A 21,617-nucleotide genomic window follows, 5' to 3' on the forward strand; every position below is an offset into this window, starting at 1 on the left:
AGTCAATACCTGGAACACTCACGTTATTGATGGAAGATGGTGGAAAAATGTTTGACAATACAAACAGTATGTAGAATAAAATTATGCGGCGCTATTTCCTGAAATCATAGAATATTGAACTGATGATGATATGAAAGTGTGATGAATCATTACTATTTTACTGCAACATGTACATGTATTTATAACATCATTAAACTGTCTAAGTAAATCTTGCTTTTTGAAGTTTTGAACTTGAGTGCAGATAACTTTAAAAAATGTAATCTAAAAAGCCTAAGACATGATCTTCTGATAAGACAGCATTTCCATTATGTCTTTCAAAAAAGATACAGTTTTATCTAAGTGAACTTTCGGACTATGCTATTATACCTACCACATGCATGGTCTTTATTTGAGAGATAGTTATGTGTTTAAATATCTGTGATGGGTCCTACTGAGTCTAGAAAAATTATTTACATTGATTACATTTATCATGTGCATTAGTTTTTGAAGATCAAAGATTCTATTGTCAACATTTTCTTTGGAGAAAGGGAGGAATTGTTCAAAGCTTTCTCTACAATGAGAAGGAAATCCTTCTGTCTGAACTTTCAATAAAACACCATTCTTAAAAGCATCTGTAGGCAATTGGTGATGGCATGGGTCTGCATGTCTTCTTGTTCATGGTTTTGCCTTAGACTCCCTGCACATCTTTCACTCATTGAATATACATTTATAACGCATTTTTAGCGGGGAAAAATGAGACTGATATATAATTTAAAAAAATAGCAAGTTCTTCACTGAGTAAGCTCATGTAATATGCAAATGGGTTTAATGAAGTGATTGTTTATAGGAGAATTAGCTTTTGCTTTACCTGTCATTCAATTCAGTTGGCATTACGAGGAAATTACTTTCCTATATTTGTTTCTCATTCAAAATTTTCTACAATCCACTGATAGCTACAGTGCAAACAAGTCTAGGAGGAGCAAAGCAGCTGAGTGAACAATGCACAAGAACAATATGCAGATTTGACCATTTCAGTGTGCTTGGCACCAAATAGCTGGTCAAGAGCTGAAAAGCTTCTTTATCCTGTACAACAGGAATTTTTACACTCATTTCAGTGGGACTAAGAAGTTCATTTAGGTTCCCCATTTCAAAATAGTTACTGAAAGTATTGTGCCATGGTGATTCATGACAAGGTCAACAACAGTATGCCATTCCTTTCTCCTGGGCATACACTCTGCCATTCAGCCAAATAATCATCAGCATCTCAATCTGCCTTGCAGCTCTCCCAGGGGGTCCAAACCTGTTGTTTACATGACCTATGATAGAATCAGGTGGCTTTACTCTACAAATAAATTCTGAATCCTTGTTTAAGAATTTTAACAAATTCAATTTTAATAATTTGGTCAATTTTTTAATAAATAATTCAGGTTTTCCAGTTTGAATTTTACTATACCTTTCTTTCTTCTAAGTAATTTTGGAAAAGATTTAACAATTTCTGAGTCACCATTCTTTGTTTATTATACATTTTATATTACCTTTTCAGAATTCTTTTCAGAATTACTCTTATTCAGCCCACAGTTCTTCCTTTAAACCCTGAAACACCTGCTCTGCTTTTTGCAGTTCTCCTAATTTTGTATGCATTTCTAAAACAGCATTGTAAAGTTTCCATATTATTTCTGAAAAACAAGCTCAGAATTGTCTCCAAAATATTTGTGTCTTGGTTACTACAACAGATAAGCAATAACAATTGCTGAAAAACAGAAAAACAGTGAAAATTTTTCACTGTAGTAATTTATTTTGATTTCCTTCCAAATTGGTTTGTTTTTATAATGGTTATATCTTAACTCATAGGTTCTGCTGGGACTGTAATTGTGTTTTGTGAAAGAGATATCTGTAGTGGTTTTGGAGTTTTTTGTAAAGGACGATGTATATCATCTGATAATTCAATAAAATACAAAACTCATTCTGGATCCCCTGGGTAATAGATCGGAAACTGAAAGTCTGAAAAAAAGACCGGTCTGACAACACAAAATAATTCCTAGCTGAATTTGAAGAGAAACTCTTTTCTCATGAGAAGACATTTTAAAGACCTACATTTTCACATCTAAATTGCACTATTTTGCCTCAACAAGCAGGACTGCACATCAGAACACTCCACTTGGTCCTCCTTTTGGTTTTAAAGACTGAGAGAAACAGAGATTTAACTGCTAATAGGGAGTGACAAAGAAGTTTCTCTAAAGTACTTCAGTCAACTACCAATGTATGCTCTGGCAGAATGAGATTCCGAAATTTGAAACAGTTGGTGATTATTCATATTTAATTCAGAGAGCAAGCAAGTCCCACATAATGCATGCAGGCCATCATATCAGTTTACAGTTCTTTTGGTGGTGCTGCAAGGCTTGAAAATGGTTTGAAAAACTGAGACTTGGGATAGCATCTAGTTGAGGTAGAAAATGCAGAACCACAGCTAATTTACGATCTCCAAATCAACTGGACTGGAAGGGAGCTCCAGAGGTCATCCAGTCCCACCTCCTGCCCAAAGCAGTTCCAGTTAGATGAGAGCTCTACTCAGAGTGGTGAAACAGTGACATGTTTTTGTAATGGAGACATTACCTGTTGTGGATTACTTTGGAACTATTTATAAAGTTGACGACAAGAGATTCAACAATCCCCTGTAAAACTCCAATTCAGAAGTTAAATCCAGACAGCACAAAGGTATTCTGCTTTATACCTACTGCAGAGACCAAATATTTATGAGAAGAAACAAGATTGTCACAAAAAGTATCAGACTGAGGAACCCTAAACATGAGGGTACAGACCTTAAGCTTTACCTGAATCTCCTTCTGCTTTACTCAATGTGGGTCCCTAACTGGACGAAGAATGTTTATACTAGAGGTTACACAGCAAAATCACCAATGTGTAGCCTGCAGGTTGGATGTGTTTTATTTCTGTGACAGTGCCTTTAATATGACTTCTGTCATATTAAATCCCAGTTCTATATTGCCCACCCAAGTAAAATTTGAAAACTATTAAAATGTAACATTTATTGCAAATAGTCTGTATAGAATTTCCATTGTTTCCAGCACTAATTAATATTATTAAAGGGTTTACCTCAAAAATTCCTTATGCAAATATATTTCTACTGAGTATATACAAAGAAACAAACAGACATTTCATGTCTTCTTCTAGAAATAATGAAGCTTTCAGCTAGCTTTTGATTTCCAATTTGAAAATATATTAAGGTGGGTTAAACCAATACATAGAATAATTAATTATTACAGGTAAAGGACTCAGTTTACTTAGCTAAAAGTACTAATTTTGAGCCTAAGCAACATTCTTATGTCTTAAGATATCAAAGAGATTTTGAACTGGTGAAGGGCAACGTGATTACCTTAAGAAAATGGGCTAAAAGATTCTTCTAATACATTTGGGAAGGCAGTTCTCACCCCATGTAATGAATGTAACACAGGAGTAATCATCTCCAAGTGCCTCTACCTCTCAGCTTCCAAGCTGAAGTGGTCAATGATGGTCTCACTTGTGATTCTGTCTTTTTTTAATCTTAGCTCTATATGAGCTCAGGTACTTAAAACTATCTTCCCAAGGCTGTGTTGTTCAATATTTGATGTTCTTTCCATTTTAGTTATATCTGCAATCTTTGAAATAAAGCTTTCAGCACAACTGTTCAAAACACTGGTATAAATAATACAAACCAAGAAACCTAACATTCGATCCAACTTCCATCATGCAACTTTTTCCTATCTTGCTTTGTGTTTGTTTCTTTCACATTAGTTGATGCTCAGACCATTCAACCACCTTTTGTTTGATGCTTGATTGTGAATATTCAGCATTACCTCACAGAGTGCATTTCTGCCAAATGGCTCCTAAAACATTTAGCTGTACAATAACTGTAGCTGACTGCATTGCTTTTACAATAATAAACTCTGGCAGCAATATCCACAAGGAATTCCAAAGCCTTTGTAGGGAATCATGTCCTGAAGCTATCACAGCTATGTTAAATGAAGCTCAGTTATTCCTAATGGTTTCTCAATACATTTCTTTTAGTGGTTTTTAAAGTTCTCCTAAAATCATGATGACAGAATCATTTTTTCGTTTTTCAGAAGTGTCTTCAGACCCTTGAATAAATAATGAGAATGATAACACCTTTCAGGGATGCCTGAAATGACATGAAAGTTGTGAGACCAGTTGCACTTATTTATTTTTTTTTAAAACAGAGACTGTCTACGGGAAGAACGGAAGAAATAAAAGGCATAAAATTAAAAAAGATTAGGGTCAGGGAAGAGAGTATAGCTATCAGTACTAATGAAGAAAAACAACTAAAGGAAATATAAATATTGTCTCTTCTGGTACACATACAATTAATCAGGTATTTATTAAACTGGTCCACAAGTGATACACAACTTTAGTTCCTTAGAAAAGCAGCGTGACCTGTTTGAAGTATAATGATGAAAAAGGTACAAGGAAGTACAGAGTCCAACAGACAGTTCTAGCAACAGCCAAAATCAGCATGGGTACAAATCCATTTCTTTTCCATCAAAATGCCTTTCTCATTTATAACTGTACTACGTGCAACACACGTAGTGATTATTTCTTTGCTGATCACCTGGACAAGTGACACATCAGATCACCACTCTGTCCTTACTGCATTAGCATGCAAAATGGCTAATATATAGTATTTTAGGCAGAAAGTTGCTAGTACAAATACTTAGTCCCATTATTTGATTTAGATTGAAACCATGTAATATTCAGCTTGTTAGCTCTACAGAACTTCTTAAATAAAAGCAATACAATTGCTACTAAGTAATCCAATACTCAACAAAGCCTTGACTTTAAACTCGTAGGATAGATAAATAGAAAATAGGTTTCCTAGATGCTATTTTTACAGTTGTATCTACGAAGACTCCATTTGTAAATTTACTTCATTTTGGAGTTGTACATGCTGGAGATGTACAACTTGGAAATATTCCTTTTTCAGACTAATCACTCCTAGAAAGCGGATGTTTCACCTTTGAGACGCTACTGTGTAGATATTCAGATGTTATCTTGGGATTCAGCAGAGCCAAGATAACTGTAGTTTTAAATTGCTTTTGATGTTTCTTACCTCTGCAGTAATGAATGACACAACAGCTACCTATTGTGATGTACATCTGAAGACCATTATCATGCTGTGTGTAATGGAAAATTTTATTTTTTTAAGTGCTAAAATAAACTGGTTTCATGTAGACAGGACCAAAAGGGAGCTGTAGAAAAGCAAAAGGCAGTATCTCCTTGTGTCCTTTTTCATTATTCCAATATGCATACTAGAGGATATATAAACATATCATTCCTTCCTCTGAAAGGTACTTTCCTCAGCCAACAGAATTTTCTTAACCTTCTTTAAGGGAATTGTATATTTAGAATGGAAAACTGTCTTATGAATGTCAAAGGTTATTTTTCATTGCAAAGCCTTCTCTCACTGGTTTTAGCAGAATGGAACAAAAACTATTTTTATTTTGCAATAGTCTATCTGGATAAGAACACAGGACATGAATAAACACAAGATTTGAAGCTCAATCCACTTCCAGTGCAAAATAACATATGTAACATGAACAGTTAAACTGCAAGCAAAAGAATAATGGAAACGAAAATATTTAAACTTTCACATGAGCTTTATGATCAAACACAAGATTCAGAATGGTGTAGTAGAGTCAAAAAATGAGATTATCTTCATTAGGCCTCTACCACTGGAAGCTATATTCTGAGTATTCTTTAGCCTTTAAATTACACTAATTTATGCAAGTGTTCTTATTTCACAAATAGTGAACCAAAGTACAAGAAAGAGAATTATTCATGCAGTTTTGGACTTGTGTTTGAGTTGGCAACAAAATCAAATTTCTGGTGTTTCAGGCTACAACTCTGAGCAAGTGACTCTCCTCATTTCACTTATTTCAATCTGAGCATTAGGTTGAATGAGAATTACATAGCTGAGAATTACCACAAGAGCAAAAATTGTGAGCAAGAATTAGCTGAGATGTACCAGTCAACTTAGGAAAGCTTAAGACATCTCCATCTGCACTTGTTTAGACAAAGCTAATTTCACCTCTAAGACTGAGCTTATTATTAAATCAGTATATACAAAAACTGACGCACATATATATATTCATTTTACAGATTCCATTAAACCAGTTCTGTTTCAGTAAAGCACTAGCTCATGTCTCTGGGAAAGTTTTCTTGGTGCTGTTCCTATTAAGCATGAAACAGCTGAAGCACCAAGCTCGGCTATGAAACCTCTCTGAACAGAAAGGCAGTGAAAGCAGTGGCTCCTCCTGGGGACACCTGCCGACCCAGCGATGGACAGGAAGGGGCTCTTCTGAGCAGAGAGACAGAAAACCTCAAAGCCTAGACAAAGTTCACTTTGTCTGTATACCCCCATCCAACATCAAAATTAGCTACTTTATAGCTCTTTGTGAGAGATATGCTTTGGGATTTGCTCAGGTGATACACTACAGAGAATAATGTGCCACAAAAAAAACCAACTGGTAGCATCATTTCAGCACGTATCTTCAGTCCTAGAGGGGGCAACAGTCACTTCTAGTTTTGTCAGCACCAAGCTACATACAGACCACAGCAATGACCAAAAAAACCTGTTGTAGACAAGGTATCATGTGCAGCGGTTGCACATCCCCCTGAGATCTGGAGCCTTCAATGGGGCAGTTGATGTCTCTTTAGCATGTTTTGTGCCCCACTGTGCCTGTCCCCACTTACACACCCAGGGTGGTACCAAGGTGCTGACAGTCACATTCTTCTCTGCCCCGGGGCAGGGAGACTTCACCTCCACCAGCTGGTGGGGCAGGAGGGGTGGGACCCTCAGTCAATTGACAGAGTCACTAACAATGGAGGTGTCCAGAGTAGCTGCAAAGTTTCTAGACTATGTCGTAATGCCCACAGCCAGATCTGACCAGACTATTAAACAGGGTCATTGCTGAAGACCCCCTTGGAGCGGTCTTCTCAGAGCAGCGGGTCTGTGGACTGGACCCCTCCCCTTCGACTGAGACGCTGTGTAAGGAACATTACCAGGACTGAGAGTGCCTCACATCCTCATTTGGGTGCGTGGTTACTTACTGGATATATCCTTGAATGAGTCCTTGCCTAACCCAGACAAGTGATTATTTTCTTGTGGGTACCCTGGAGTGAGAGGCCTCTGGTTTTGTTTCTTGTGAGTGTATGCGTGCACACTGTCGGTCCTCATTATTCTTATGTTCTTATACCCCAATAATCCCCTCAACTGATATCCGAACCTGTATTTTCTGTTGTCAAAGTGCTAAATAATTACACAAACCCTGTTTCTAGTTGGTTTATTGGCTACACTTTTCTGGCTAGAATAAAGTCTCTTTTGGAACTTGTCTGCCTAAAATTGACTTTTGGGGTGCCTCCATGACGTCATGCCACATCATATCTCTGTTAATGCCAGAGAACAAGTGTCTTGCAGGCCTCTTCAGAAAACCAGTATGTTCTCTGTGGTGCCAAACCCTAAGGAATATTCAATTGAGCTTTAAAGGGGCATTCAGTAATTGTAACTGGTATAATTTTGTAGAAAATTGGATAGCTTGACACAATTTGAGCAGACAAAATTAAAAGGCTGGGAATACACCACACGGTATTAACTTTGCAAAGTCAAGCTGTAAAGCCTGAAATCATTTTCACTTAGCAGATGCTGTGTACCAAAAGACCTAAAATCCAGTACAAGAAAATCTGACTGCTGATCCACACAACTCATCATAAACATAAAGGCAGCAGCAAACAAATCCTGCCTGAGAACACATCTACAGATCTCCATCAAGATGTCAGATGTCTGCTGTATTCTCAACTCTCTCTTCAGTGTAGGAGATAAATAAAAAAGATTGCTGGACTTGATGGCATCTTTACAGAGTGGTTTAAGTACTTGGGTTTGAAAAGAAGATTTTGACTGTCAAAATTTCTGAATGTATGATCTCTACACATACTTGAAGGGTATGAGGCTGGAAAATTTACGGCCATTCTTGTAGATTGTGACAAGTGAACCCAGCTAATGATGAGTACTTTCATTTAATGGGTGCCACAGATCATGACAGTAGCTGCATCTGGAATTTGTGCAGAAGGGTAAAATCAGTTGTCACTTGGTGAAATTCTGACATTGACTTTTATGTAGACACTTGGCTATCAAAAGCAACGAAAAACTGTGGTGGCATTCATTGACTTTTCATCCATACCTAATACTATCTGACAGAAAGAGTAATTATAAATTACTCCTCTGCTTTCACTCTGATCAACTAAATCATTTGTGATATTAAAAATAAAAACTCCCTCTATAGCTACTTTGGCAGTAAGTCTAATGAAAACATTTGCTGTTGGACAAGGTTTTGAGCTTACATCGACCTTTTACAGCTGTGATAAATCACTGTTACCATGGTTTCTGTGACCGCAAATTTATCTTAAATGTAGACGAAATCACATTTGCAGTTATGGCTTGTACTCCAAAATAAGATGGTTACTCTTGCAAACCTTTTAAAGATGATTTATAAAGTTGATTTGAGAACTTTAAGGATACCTTCATAGCCATAGCATCTGTTTGAGTTCAACTATCAAGAAACAGGGGAGGGAGGGAATAATAATTAAAAAAAAAAAAAAAAAAAGGCAAAATTAATGCATAACAACTTCCTGAAATACCTTAGCGTTAAACCGTATAAAAGAGTCAAACACCAATGTCATTTGGGGATGTCAACAAAATATGAAAACCATTCAGAACGCAGTTAACACTACCGGAGTGAGCAATACAAGTATCTTCAAGATCGCATAGATGTCACCACAAACACTGATTCTGTCTATAACAGATTACTGCTTTTCAAAATTCCAAACTTGGAGAGAGTTTTTCTTCAATTTATCTCCATACCACATATTTATAAAGCTAGTGACATTATTCAATAGCAAGCAACAAAAGTTATAACATTCCCTTGCACATGACTATAAAGGAAGAATGGTAGGGCTGCTCTGTATGTTGTACTTTGCTATTTGCCATTTTATTTAAGACATCTCTTTTCTCTTAAGTATTATTTCTGCTTTTGTACTTTTACAGACTGAAAAGAATCCTTTTAAAAGAGGCTTAAAAAGTACAAGTATGTCTTCATACCTGAGCCTGCCACTTTCAATCATGTTAAATTATACTGATTTCATACTTGAGTGTGCCACTCTTGCTCACATTGAATATTCCCAATGAGCTATGCAAGTCTCACTGAAATCTAGAAAATCAGTTTATAAATCTCTTTTTCACATTTCTAGGAAATTGCTCACCAAAATAAACTCTTTGCACAGAGCTACAATATTCGCAGAAAGTCTCCATTCTACCAATGCAAGGTATCAACGTGTGTGCTTTAGGAACCATCATCAGAATACGCTCTTGCCTCCCTCAGCTCAGTACCTGAGGAAGACTCTCACCATCTACAGTTAAATGTGGAAGAGAGGTCCTGGTGGTCTACAGACAACAGACAGAAGGGGGCAAGGGCAGAAGACGCAGGACAGAGGTAACTGAGGCAAATACTTAACTGGATCAGATTGAAATTATAACTGTGAATTCACTTTTTATGACTTTCTCACACTTTTTAGATTTCAGTATTCTCTTTAGAAATGCCTGAGAGATAGATGTTTCAATGAATGTGTTAGCAAGTTTCACCACATTCACCATACCCAAATGAAGAACAGATTTAGTTACCTAACGAGACGTACCCCACTTTAACTGCTTAATCACCCTTCTTTTAAAGGGCCCACGGTTGTAATTTTATCCAAATGATATACCAGAACTATAAAAAGCTCCTTGGCCTACAATCTGGATCATCTCACTCCCATCTGTAAATCATCAGCTAACCACTGACTAGTCAGCAGTTACAAATTTACGTAGCAATTTATTACATAATTTTTTAAAAATATATACAAAATTATTGTGGGCTTTAAGAGGTATTCAAAAATAAGATTAACAGATTTCTTATTTAGTTTGAATATAACTAAAATGACATTGTATCAACAAGCTTATACAGTACATGTGATATTATTTCATTTACATTTCTTTAAGCTTGCAACAAGATTTTATAAGCTGTATTACCCCAAGGCATTTAACATTCATTAGACAAGTACAATTTCTAGCTGCATAGTTTATATTGCATATTTTGTAGCTGCACAGTTTCAGAAAGAATGAGCAGAAAAATCAACTACAAATCAACACCAGCATCATCCGTTCCCAAATTAATTATCACTTAAAGAAGAGAAAATTCCAATATCTTGCTTTCTAACAAGCAGCATAACTTATAAAAAAATACACAAAGTTTGCTTGCCAACTGGACTCAGTACTTTACAACATTCCCTCTGTTCCACAGGGAAGGCTACTGAGCTTCAAATAGTTCCATAAGCTCAAAATAAAAGTGGAGCTCTTGGCTATCCTACTTTGGAATGTTAAGTCTGTAAACTAGGCAAAATATTTTATATGCTTAGGGGTGGTTTTGATTCTATAATAAAAGGAATTTAAATTCCTAAATCCTATGGTGTTATTATGAACCTTCAAGACAGTGTTATAAACTTAACAATGTGCCTTTATCTTTAAATTCCTTCAGCTTTCCTACTATGTTTAAAGAGAAAGAACTTTCATAAGGCTGATTAAAATTTTCCTAAGCTATATAGTTTCATAAATATGTTTTCATGAAGAAAGAAGAGCTCTTGAACTTGAGATGGGCAGCTTTTGAATCTAGAAATTCAATTTCCTTAGAGAATATCTGAAAGCCACATTACAGGAAGCTGTGGCTCCTGACTTAAGGGAAGTGGAGGGAAGGAAAAAGTAAAATAACAAAATGTGCAGCTGACCTGAACCTGCCAAAAAGCCAAAATAAATATTACCCTGCATATATTGTCCTGAGCACAAGTTCTATTAAAACAGCAGCTCACATGTGCCAATAAATATTAAAAGGGTATGAACTTTGTTTAATAGGTCAACACTTAGCAAATTATCAAAAGAAAAACAGCAGCATAAGCTAACTAATTTATCAGCATTCATGAGGATTTTCCTGCATTTTCCTAGCATTTAAAATACATTCCTGGATGTTTTTTGGTAGTAAACAACACACAAACACAGGAATTATCTTGCTGATTGATATATTTTATTGTACATTGACAACCTTGTTTCTGACCATGTGAAGTACCACACACTTCAAAGGAATGACAAAAAACACACATTGTTTAGTCTGTCCTCAATTAGCTTATTACTCTATAACATCAATTAATACATGCCTGCAGCCCTTTTAATCTACTCCAGTGTAAAAATATTTTCTCATTGTCCATTTTCTTTTCCAAATTTCCTTTTAAAGCATTACATTAACTGCTTTGACAGTTTCACTCCATGCATTTTTATAAGTATTATTTGGTTTTACCAATTTTATCTTTCATACCAACTAAATTTCCTGCTTCATTTTGATATTTCTATTTCAATCAAAGAACTTTATCTCAGACTATTTAACTTGGTTTTATTTTTTTTATACTGCAATGGAAAACTTATCTGAAAATAATGATGTTTTCATAAGTAATATTTGTGCCATACTTAAATTTTACTTCCTACACTTCACCTCCTCTCCAATTTCATTAAAAGCTCCCTCTTAAGTTTAGTGCTTATTACATCCTGTCAATGTATTTGCTCTTTATGTTGATGCATCCATGTTATTCACTCTTCGCTTAATGGGGATTATGTCTCTAATCACCCTTCAAAGCTCAGAGTACTGAGTTTTTCCAGTTTCACTTGTGCCAAAAAGAGGTAAGAAGGGCTATTAACTAGGCTTTATATAGTCCAAGTGTAAAAATTTGTTGGATGAGTTTGTTAGAACTCAAAAATGTCATCACAATATAGAAAAGGAAAAATGGAAGCTTTGTCTTTTCTAGGTGACTTATTCAGTAAATTTATTTAAATAGAGATCTGTGATTGTTTTTAAAAAGAAGAACATTGTTCTATTCCTATATTTGTATATAAAAAAGTTAAAGTAAAAATGTGGTTTTTTTTTTTTTTTAATCCAAGAGTGCCTAACAGGCAAATAGTGATTTTTTTATTAGCACTCAGTAGCAAATGCAAGGACATGGACCTGTTGGAGCAAGACCAGAGCAGGGCCACAAAGATGATAAGAGGGTGGAGCACCTCTCCTATGAGTTGGGGTTGTTAAGCCTGGAGAAGGCTCCAGGTGGACCTTATTGTGGCCTTTCAGCACCTAAAGGGGACCTACAAGAAAGCTGAAAAGGGACTTTTTATAAGGACATGGATTGATAGGACAAAAGGTGATGGCTTTAAACTGAAAGAAATTTAGATTAGAAATATGGAAGAAATTCTTCACCATGAGGGTGGTGAGGCACAGGAACAGGCTGCCCAGAGAAGCTGTAGATGCCCCATCCCTGGAAGTGTTCAAGGCCAGGCTGGACGGGACTTCGAGCAACCTGGTCTAGTGGAAGTTGTCCCAGCCCATGGCAGGGAGTTGAAACTAGATGATCTTTAAGATCCCTTTGAACCCAAACAATTCTATGATTCTATGAAAATGTGAACAGTTTAAAAACACAAATTGTGCACCAAATCCTGCCAATCCTTACGCATGCCAAGGAAAACATTTGGACCTACTTCTTCTCTCCTGAGACATTTGAAAGAACTTTTTCTGGGTTCAATGCATAAGCATCTAATAAAAGTATCAGAAATAATATATGACTTATGATAATGACTCATGTTAAGAAAGAGCCCTGCCACTGAAGTATTTTAAAATACATCCTTCATTTAATTCTCATGTCTTTTAACAGAGAGAATCAAAAGCCACACACTTGCAACTATATCATAATAAAATTCAAGATAATTTTGATATATCAGCATCCATAGAGGTTTTTTATTTCATTATACTTGAAATTTTTCTTTGAAGGTTAATTTGTTGGAACTCTTGTCTTCCTTCTGGGAATCATTTTTTCTGGTCCCCAGACTTTCAAAATATTATTATTGTAATTAACATGTATTTGAAGACTTGATACTCCTGTATTGCCTTCAAAGTCTACTGAATACCTTGCACCAATCAACTTATTCATGGGATAAAATGACTGAGGCAGTCTCAGAACCATGTTGATCCAATATAGCCATCCATCAACTATCATATATAAATCCACCCAAAAAAGGTATGATTTTGTTCTTCAGTAAGTACTGCTGAACTGAACCAATACTTAAAAATCCTTGATAATGTAAGCAGATTTGCCTTTTACTTCTCAGATTATTTATGAAATCCAGCACATCTTCATAGTACTTCATAAATAAACAATAGTAATGCCTTTTCATGCAAAAACATTTGAATCACCATAGCATATTTGTTCATATCCATCACATTCTTGTCCTTAACTGACATTCAGGCCCACACCTATTATTTTTAATACATAACTGACCATTTGAAGACATCAATGTCACTCTTCTTATGCTTATTTTTTTTTCATCAGAACCTCTGTCTCCAGATCAACACTTCAATGCAGGGCAGGGCCACACAGAAGGAAGCTACTTTTTCCAGCTTGGATTCAGACAGTCAGCAATAGACTTCAAAGCTGATCAAGAAGGACCCAAAACCTTACTGAAATGGGATGTGATCCCAGCTTCTGCAGAAGATGAGAACAACTGATCAGCAAACACATGAGCTTGATAGGAACTTCACAAAAGGCAAAATAGTGCACAAGTTTTTTTCTTAAGTGTGTTACACATATTCTAATGTACAATGACTGAGCACTCCTGTGGCTGGCAGGCTTACTTTTAGACTTACCTTGCTGTAGGTAGTAGGCCAGATTTATACTGGCTAGTGTCATCTACAGCTAGAAGACCATCTAGAAGTGTTAGATACGTTTTGATTAAAACCATTCCAGAAAAAAAAAAAGGAGAAAAAAATGGGGAAAAAACAGCAATATTTTTTTTAAAGTACTTTCCTACCATCTTCTGTGAAATACAATTATTTAAAAAACTGAGAAATATATTAGCTCCCTTTCACAGCTAATGAAACTTCATGAGAAAAGACTCTTTTAACAACTTGAAATTAGTGTATTTATTTAAAGATTATTCATTTAGAACATGCAGCCCTAAAGGTAAAGGGCCTACTTCAAAGGCGCACTGCAGGGCTGGTTGACAGGCAAGAGCGACTTTTGAAACTCAAGTCTGAGACCCCATCCATAGCTTAAACAAACTAGCAAAAACCTAATCCCCTGAATTTTGACCTGCAGTAGTGCAAAACTTGAATTCTCTGATGACATAATGCTGCTTTCTATAATTTATTTCTTTCAATAGAAGGATGTTTAACCTGCATGTGTTAGTTCAAATACTGCATGTATCTTGTATCTGATATAACATGTTAGAATTACAATTCACTGTAGTAAATCAATTAATATGAATGTAATAAGAATTACTCTGTCCTAAGAATCCATTAAATGTCAAAGTCAGAAAATTGTCAGAGGTCTTAAGTAACAGCTGTGATTAAAGTTTCTCATTTTGCTGTTCCAGACTTTGTCCTTTTTATCTACCCAGCCTTTTAAGTTATATCCTGGTCATCAGCTGAAGTAATATGGAATCATAACACTGCAAGAAACAAAGCATTTCCAAAATAGAACTAGTTCCTTCCTTTTTCAAATACCTTAATCATTTCAAAATACACTATCCATAATACCAGCAAACAAGAACAAGCTAGCTGATTTTTTAAAAACACTTCTGAATGCTTCTCAGTGCCGCTATTTCATTTTATAGGCAATACAGATTTCAGTGAACATATCAGAATTGATCCTAGTAAATATCCAAAATCATTTCAACTGGGGCACTTTCATGAGTTTAGTCATGTCATACTGTAAGCCAGAGATGCACTGAGGAATTTTGTGTACAGAAATAATGTAGAATCTCTCTGAATTTTTGAACTAATAAATAAAACTACTTCAAATAATTTTCAAGTACATGTGACAGGATTGTGTGTTGGCCAGAGCTTTGAAGATCTGCCTAGTCCATTTGTTCCCCAAAGAGAACTCAAATATCTTTTACTATAGAAAAGAGAAGAGAAATTAAAAAGGGTTTTAATCCAGACCTCCCCCTGGTCATTGCTTCCATACAGTTAGTTGGGGAATTTGGCAAGGTTTTGTTTTGTTTTCTTTTTGTTTGAGAATTCGGTTTTGGAAATGCATTGTGTTTAGCCTGTATCAAAATCTGCACCACCCCTTCTGGTCTTTCAGCACCCACCACGGTGTGTTCCCATGCTGCTATCATGTTGAGTTCAGGACACGACTGCGCTTTGAAGGGAATCCTGCTCATCCCCACTTCTGTGCTTCGGTTTGCAGCACAAAACAGCCCCTGAGAGCACTGATGGGATTTATTGGAGGGTGAAATCAAGTTCAAGCTCTGCTCCAGGAATGCACCTAATGCCTTTCAGAAGGAGAGGAACATTCAGTCTGTGAGATCAGACTAGAGCTAGTCTGAAATTAAATACAAACACACACTCCTGCATGTCCTCAAAGTCCATATAATGGAGTTCTACAGCAGCATTTAACATTCCAAAGTAAAAACTGAAACCTCTCTAGGATGGATGCCCAATCCTCAGCACCAGCTCTTTCTCCCCACAGATCCACAGCGCTGACTATGCCAGACCCCTGCACAAACACCCCAGTCTGCGCGGTGCCTGCTCATCACCACCTCTTCTGCCCAGCTGCCAAGTGCCTGGAAATCCAGGCAAATAACCTCAGATGATATTTCCAGGCAGATTAAGGCACCATACCATCTCGCCCTCAAGCATCATCACAGCAGAAAAGGAAATACTCCCTTCTGGTCACCACTGCCCCCATCCCATAGGATATCAGATGAAAGAACAAGCAAAAGCACAGCAGACGATCAGTTAATTTACTTATACATTACTGAGCTTCCATGCTTGGAAGGAACTTCTTGGAAACACTGAAAATCCAAGACAACTGGCCTCCCCCAAACCTCTCCCTCTCACACCTCTGCCATTCCTTTGGTCAGGGTTGGTAAAGCAATGCAGCAACACTTTTGTTTGTTACCAGGAGCTGTTGCCATTTTATCATGTTATCCATGACTTTTTATGCACAAAAGAAATAAATTGGTTGTCCATTTCTGTTACAACATGTGCAAGAAATCCAGAATGAACATTTTTCTTTGTATTACTATAATGAAAGAAAATGGTAATAAAAGGATAGGTAGACATGAAAATGCAATAGGCCTCAAAGAAGAGCAGATTAATCATTAAGCCTTCCCTATGCATCTAAAGAAGTATCCATTATTTACTTGAAGGATGGTATTTCACTGCATTGACAACATTCATCTGAATTTGTATAATGTTTAGCACTTTGCTGCTTTCCTACAAGCTAGGCATGACCACTGATCCTTTTCATTTTTCTTTTTTTTCCTATAATCTCAAAAATAAAATCCTGTAACCTAAATTCATACTTTTCAAATGAAAGATTTTTAGAGACATAGTATTTGCCTAGCGGACCATCAGTCTGGCTCAGTGAGGTGTTTTATCTTGTGATTTTTATTTAGGTTTAGTTTTGGGGTTTTTTTGTCTGTCTTTTTTTTACTGTTCCCAAATATTGAGGGTAACTTATGAACAACTGCAACATATATGTTACCAGCACAAAAATGAAAGTGAGCTATCAAAATAGAACATGAACTTTGATTCCATAAATCATTTGTATCATATATATAACAAAATTTTCATTTATTTTCAACTACATACTCAGAACAACAAATATTACAGATAAAAACAGTGTAAATTTAGCTTTAGACCAGACTACAGATTCTGGTAAATGCTAACATTAAGGCAACTTGTACATTGTCTAGGTGTCTAGAGCAAGGGACCAGCGGCTTCCTCTAATGCCTGCAGCATACACGCCACAAAAACACTTCAAGATCCTGCTAACAAATTCTGGCAAAGGACTTTGCTCTTGAATACTTTTATAATACTTTACACATTGTTTAAGAAAGCCAATCATGCAGTTTGAAGTTACTGAGAAGAAAAAAGCTTGCCGATTTTAAGTGGTGCGGGATTTTTTTTTTACTTTTAAGCATACCCTCTCCCCCCAGCAGCTATGCATTGTATTCTAATTTAATTCCAAATTATTAGTGGTAATGTTTTCTGAAGAAGAAAGCTGAAAGCTAGCTGCATTGTGAAATCCCCTCCAAATATCTTCACAAATTGAAGCAACAGTAACTTATCTAGAAAGCATTCATGATTAAAGAACTGTCAGCATGGAAATTTCTCCTTTCCCCTAATACCTTGGATTAGTCCTTTGGGGTTAGAATTTTGGTATAATATAATGTATAACTTTATACCTTTTACACAAGAGATTATCCATAAATAATACAAAAATAATCCCAGATTACATAAGAATTTACCAGTGAATCCTCAGGGTGATTAATATGTTCTTTCAAACAGTTGTCATTTCAGTAGGTAAAAAATACTCATTCCACACACACAAGCTGTAGGTGTAGGTTCTCCAAGTAGCTGTAAACCTGATTGAAACCAATGTGAAAATAGCAGACATCTAACTTGTTTAGCCTGTCTTTATAAAGTTTAACATAGTACTTCATTGTTGTATAAATTATAAAAAAAAAAAAAAAAGAAAGACAAAGAGGAAATCTTCTTAATACGGCTAAAAGTTTGCACTTCCTAGTACAGGAAAGAAACAGTGCCAAATTACAGAAAGCACTCTTATTTAAGTTTTAAAATACAGGGTACAGGGGAAAACTTTAAAAACAGTAGCTATCGAAACATTAAACTTAATGAGTAACTTAAAGATCAAAGGATGTTAACATTAAAATCAAAAAGTTCTTCATGACTTTCATCTCTGCAATAAAGCTGCTACACACTGACTTAGAACTATACGGCTTTTTAGTAGCATCCCTTTTACCAACACCCACCACCCAATAAAAATCCTACTGGCAGGAACAGACAGGGAAAACAGAAATATAGGTAATTAAAGAAGTGTGCAGACATAGTCTGATTAGTTTTAAACTGCAACTTCTTATGCTAATAACTTTCTTGTTGTCAGTATTTTGTTGGTAAAGTGGTGAGGATTAAATCTGAAGGAGAAATTAATTATTTGGGTAACACCAAATATTAAACAAACACAACTAAACTCACTGGATTCAACATCTCAAGAGTTAAATTATAGTCAGAGTATTTGGCAGAATTCAAAGCAGAAGAACTTTCACAGATGAAGTACACCTGGTGAACACGTTTGCCAGTGTCAAGCCAAAAGATACTTGGAAACTCTCCAGTGTTGAGTATTTCCAAAAAAAGTGTGTACTACTGTACAGTCAACAAAATTATTTTGATACTACCATGATTCTGCTTCTGTTTTAAAAAAATCAGTCACAATACTTAAATCATGGTTTTGGTAGTATTCATAGAAATATGTGTGAATACATACTAGAATTAGCTTTTCACTAGCTCATTTATTTTAATGCTCAGAAGAGATAATATGATCATGTCACATAATGCAAAGAACCTCTCAGTAAAAAACACATCAAGCCACTAACTTCGCAATCTAAGAACAAGTTATCCATCACAGTCCTGATGTCTTCCAAAGGTTAATTACTCTCATTTCGATTTCCACTCGCATTCTTATTCTGAATGCATTTGGTTTGAGCTCTCAATGACTGTATCTCATTACTTTCCATTGATATCAGAGATCTTTTTTCTGTGTACGCAACTATGGGACATGATCAAATAACCTCTTAGCCTCAAACAAATAAAAGAGATTTATGAGAATATATTTAAGCATACAACACATTTTCTAGTTCTTAAATCATCCTTGAAATTTATAAATATATTTATAACATCTTTTTCTAGTCATCTTTTTCTCAGTAGCAGCAAACAAAAGTAATACTTACTCCTAAATACTGTTTTGTATTCCCTGCTTTTGGATCCAAGATGATATTATCAGTGCACTTTTAGTAATATCACACCAGGAACAGATGTTTAACTGATTATGCACCATTATAATTAATTGCTTTTCAGTGACACAATTTTGGAACTGTCTTCTGGAACATGCAAGTGCAGACTACTTTCTTTGTTCTGGATGTATGACAATGTTCTTGGCCATGTTAAAATGAATATTGATCTATTGAGTCTAGCTCGCCAAGTTATCGTGGTTACTCTACAGAGCTGCCCCAGGCTGCAATCATTCCTCATGACTCTGTCTTCTGAGAACTTTATATTTTCCATCTGGATCATGAATAAATACACTCAACAGCAACAAGTCATCAGAAGCAGGTCAGACAGGAGTCTATTTATCTCACTGTCCTGTCTTTGACAGTGTTCAAAAGAAGATACATGAACACCAAAAACTACAGAAAGTAGCTCTGCAGCTAGCCTACTTTTTATTCCTCATGAAACTCCAATCCAATAATTTGTTGCCTCCTCAGTCCTATACTATGGAAAACACTGTATAACCTTTCCTATTCTCTTTTCATGTACCGTAGAGGTTTCCAGGATAAAATTCCCTCAGCTATTCATCATTCCTCACACACAAGTTTTTCCATAACTCTGCACATTTCTGTACCTTTTCTTGTCCTGTTATGCCCTTTTGACATGGAAGAACCAGAACAGTAAAGTCTCCAAGATGCAGATGCACCAGTGTGGGCTTACACAGCGGGAACAAGATGTTTCATACTGTTACTCGTGTTGACTACTGCCAAGCCCTCATTTTCACAGGGTGTATCATAACTGCAGTGTTGCTCCTGCAGAGAATAAGTGTCTCGTTCGAAGTCAGTCAATGCCTAAGTAAAGTTAAAATGTTCCACACACCCTTTTTCACTTAAAATTCAGTAGTGACAAATGCTATCTTGATTTTATAGGAATCTTCTTCTCAATCACAGAAACTCAGGGAAAACCACAGAGAAGTAGAGGAAGAAAAGGCTAAGACAGCTAATAGAGCACTCATAAATTCAAGATATCAACTCGTATTCTCACCCATGCCCCTCATTCATTATTCTCTGAAGCACTGGCAAACTAATGCTAATAAAACATTATTTGTTCAGTGATCAATGTCCTTTTCTGCAGAATAACTTCTATTACAATACAGCAATTTCCCTATAACCACAGCCTCATTCAGGGCTGGGGAACCCATCAGCATCCCACGGCATCCCCTGCGGCTGCAGGACCACCTTCGATTCTGACTCGCTGTCGGCAACGGACACATTTCTCCAGACATGTAGAAAGTGCTTGGCAGAGCAGATCTGTCTCTGATGACTTGGCAGGGTCTCGTCTGTGAGGTCTGTAAATCTTCAAACCATTCACATAGATCAATACAGGGAAGAAGTAATCTGAATTTGAAGCATTTTGTCCTACTGTAAGAAATGCCAAACCAGTTGATGAGGTGTCAGTACTTTATAATTCTATCTCTAATCATCTCCTCTTTCAGGGTCAATCTGGCAGACATGAGGCGCCCTGAATGGTCAGCAGTGGCAAAGGCTTTTCTACTAAAGGTTCAAGGAGAGGACTTGGCTGCTGGTCAGTTCCTGGAAGGTGTGTCACATAATCTACAGGTTTGGGAAAAACAAACAAACAAAAACACAACAACAACCAACAACAACAAAACACAAAACAAACAAACAAAAAAAGGCAAACAAGAAAAAAACACTACACCACAGGCCCCCAATAAACACATTAAAAAGAAACAGCAGTATGGAAAGAAATCACGAAAACGGTGCAGAACAAAGCAGCAAATAAAAGGAAAGAGCATAGCAGGCTGCCCAGAGACAGGGATGAAACACAGGGGTTTTGTGGACAGCCTATACAAAAACCAGATATTCAGAGAGCATCAGCCTCATGCATGTCCTGCAGAGACGATGTGTAGAGACTACCTCCAGAAGGGATCATTACAAAAGAATTCTAGATCAGCTAAAAAGAGTAATCCAGTTTAAAATAACATTGTCAATATTTTTACCTTTATTTCCCTCCAGTCAACAAATTCAAGCTCAAAATACAAATTTTTCCACTTCTAGGGGTTTTTTTTACCCATTTCCTTCTAGTCTTATATGAATAGAGTGGTGACCCATACTCTGTAACAAAATCTACTGAACTATCATTGCATGTGATAAGGCTTAGAGCGGTGAACTACAGAATACACAGAAAGACGAAACTGAAGCTTAACTCAGGCAAAGTGGCTATGGGCAGAGACATGCTGCAGTCTTTCTGAACAAATACACTGCCAGCATCAATATCGATCAAAATTATTTTGAACAGATAAAAAAAAATAAAATGACCAATCGACCAGCACTCTTTATCTTTTAAAGTCATTTACCTCCTCCAAAAACCTTTTTCACTGGCATGCCATTATTGCAATTTAATAGGTTTTTCTCTCAGTCAGACCTTCTCCCTCTCTCCTTTCCACAGTGCCAACAACTAAAAGCAAGCACAAAATATTGGCCTCAACACACAAAGAAAATTGAAGATGGACTTATTCTTCAGGAACACAGAGGGAAGCAGGAAAATCTATCAATCTGCCACGAGAAAACTAGGCCAACCAAGGAGAAAACTGACTTCAGGCTTTTATTCACTTTTCATTAATCCAAAATGTTAAAA

General features: G+C 36.3%; 1 protein-coding gene across 1 annotated transcript in view; it reads right to left on the reverse strand.

Annotated features, from left to right (window-relative positions):
- The window catches only part of LOC308042479 (adhesion G protein-coupled receptor A3-like), a gene marked incomplete at both ends in the record, with an annotated part of 272,332 nt that overhangs the window by 238,536 nt on the left and 12,179 nt on the right, over window positions 1–21,617 (reverse strand). The gene's annotated exons all lie outside the window — the stretch shown is intronic.

The sequence above is a fragment of the Nesoenas mayeri genome (assembly GCF_963082525.1).
Source record: "Nesoenas mayeri genome assembly, chromosome: 7".
NCBI classification, from domain to species: Eukaryota; Metazoa; Chordata; class Aves; order Columbiformes; family Columbidae; genus Nesoenas; species Nesoenas mayeri.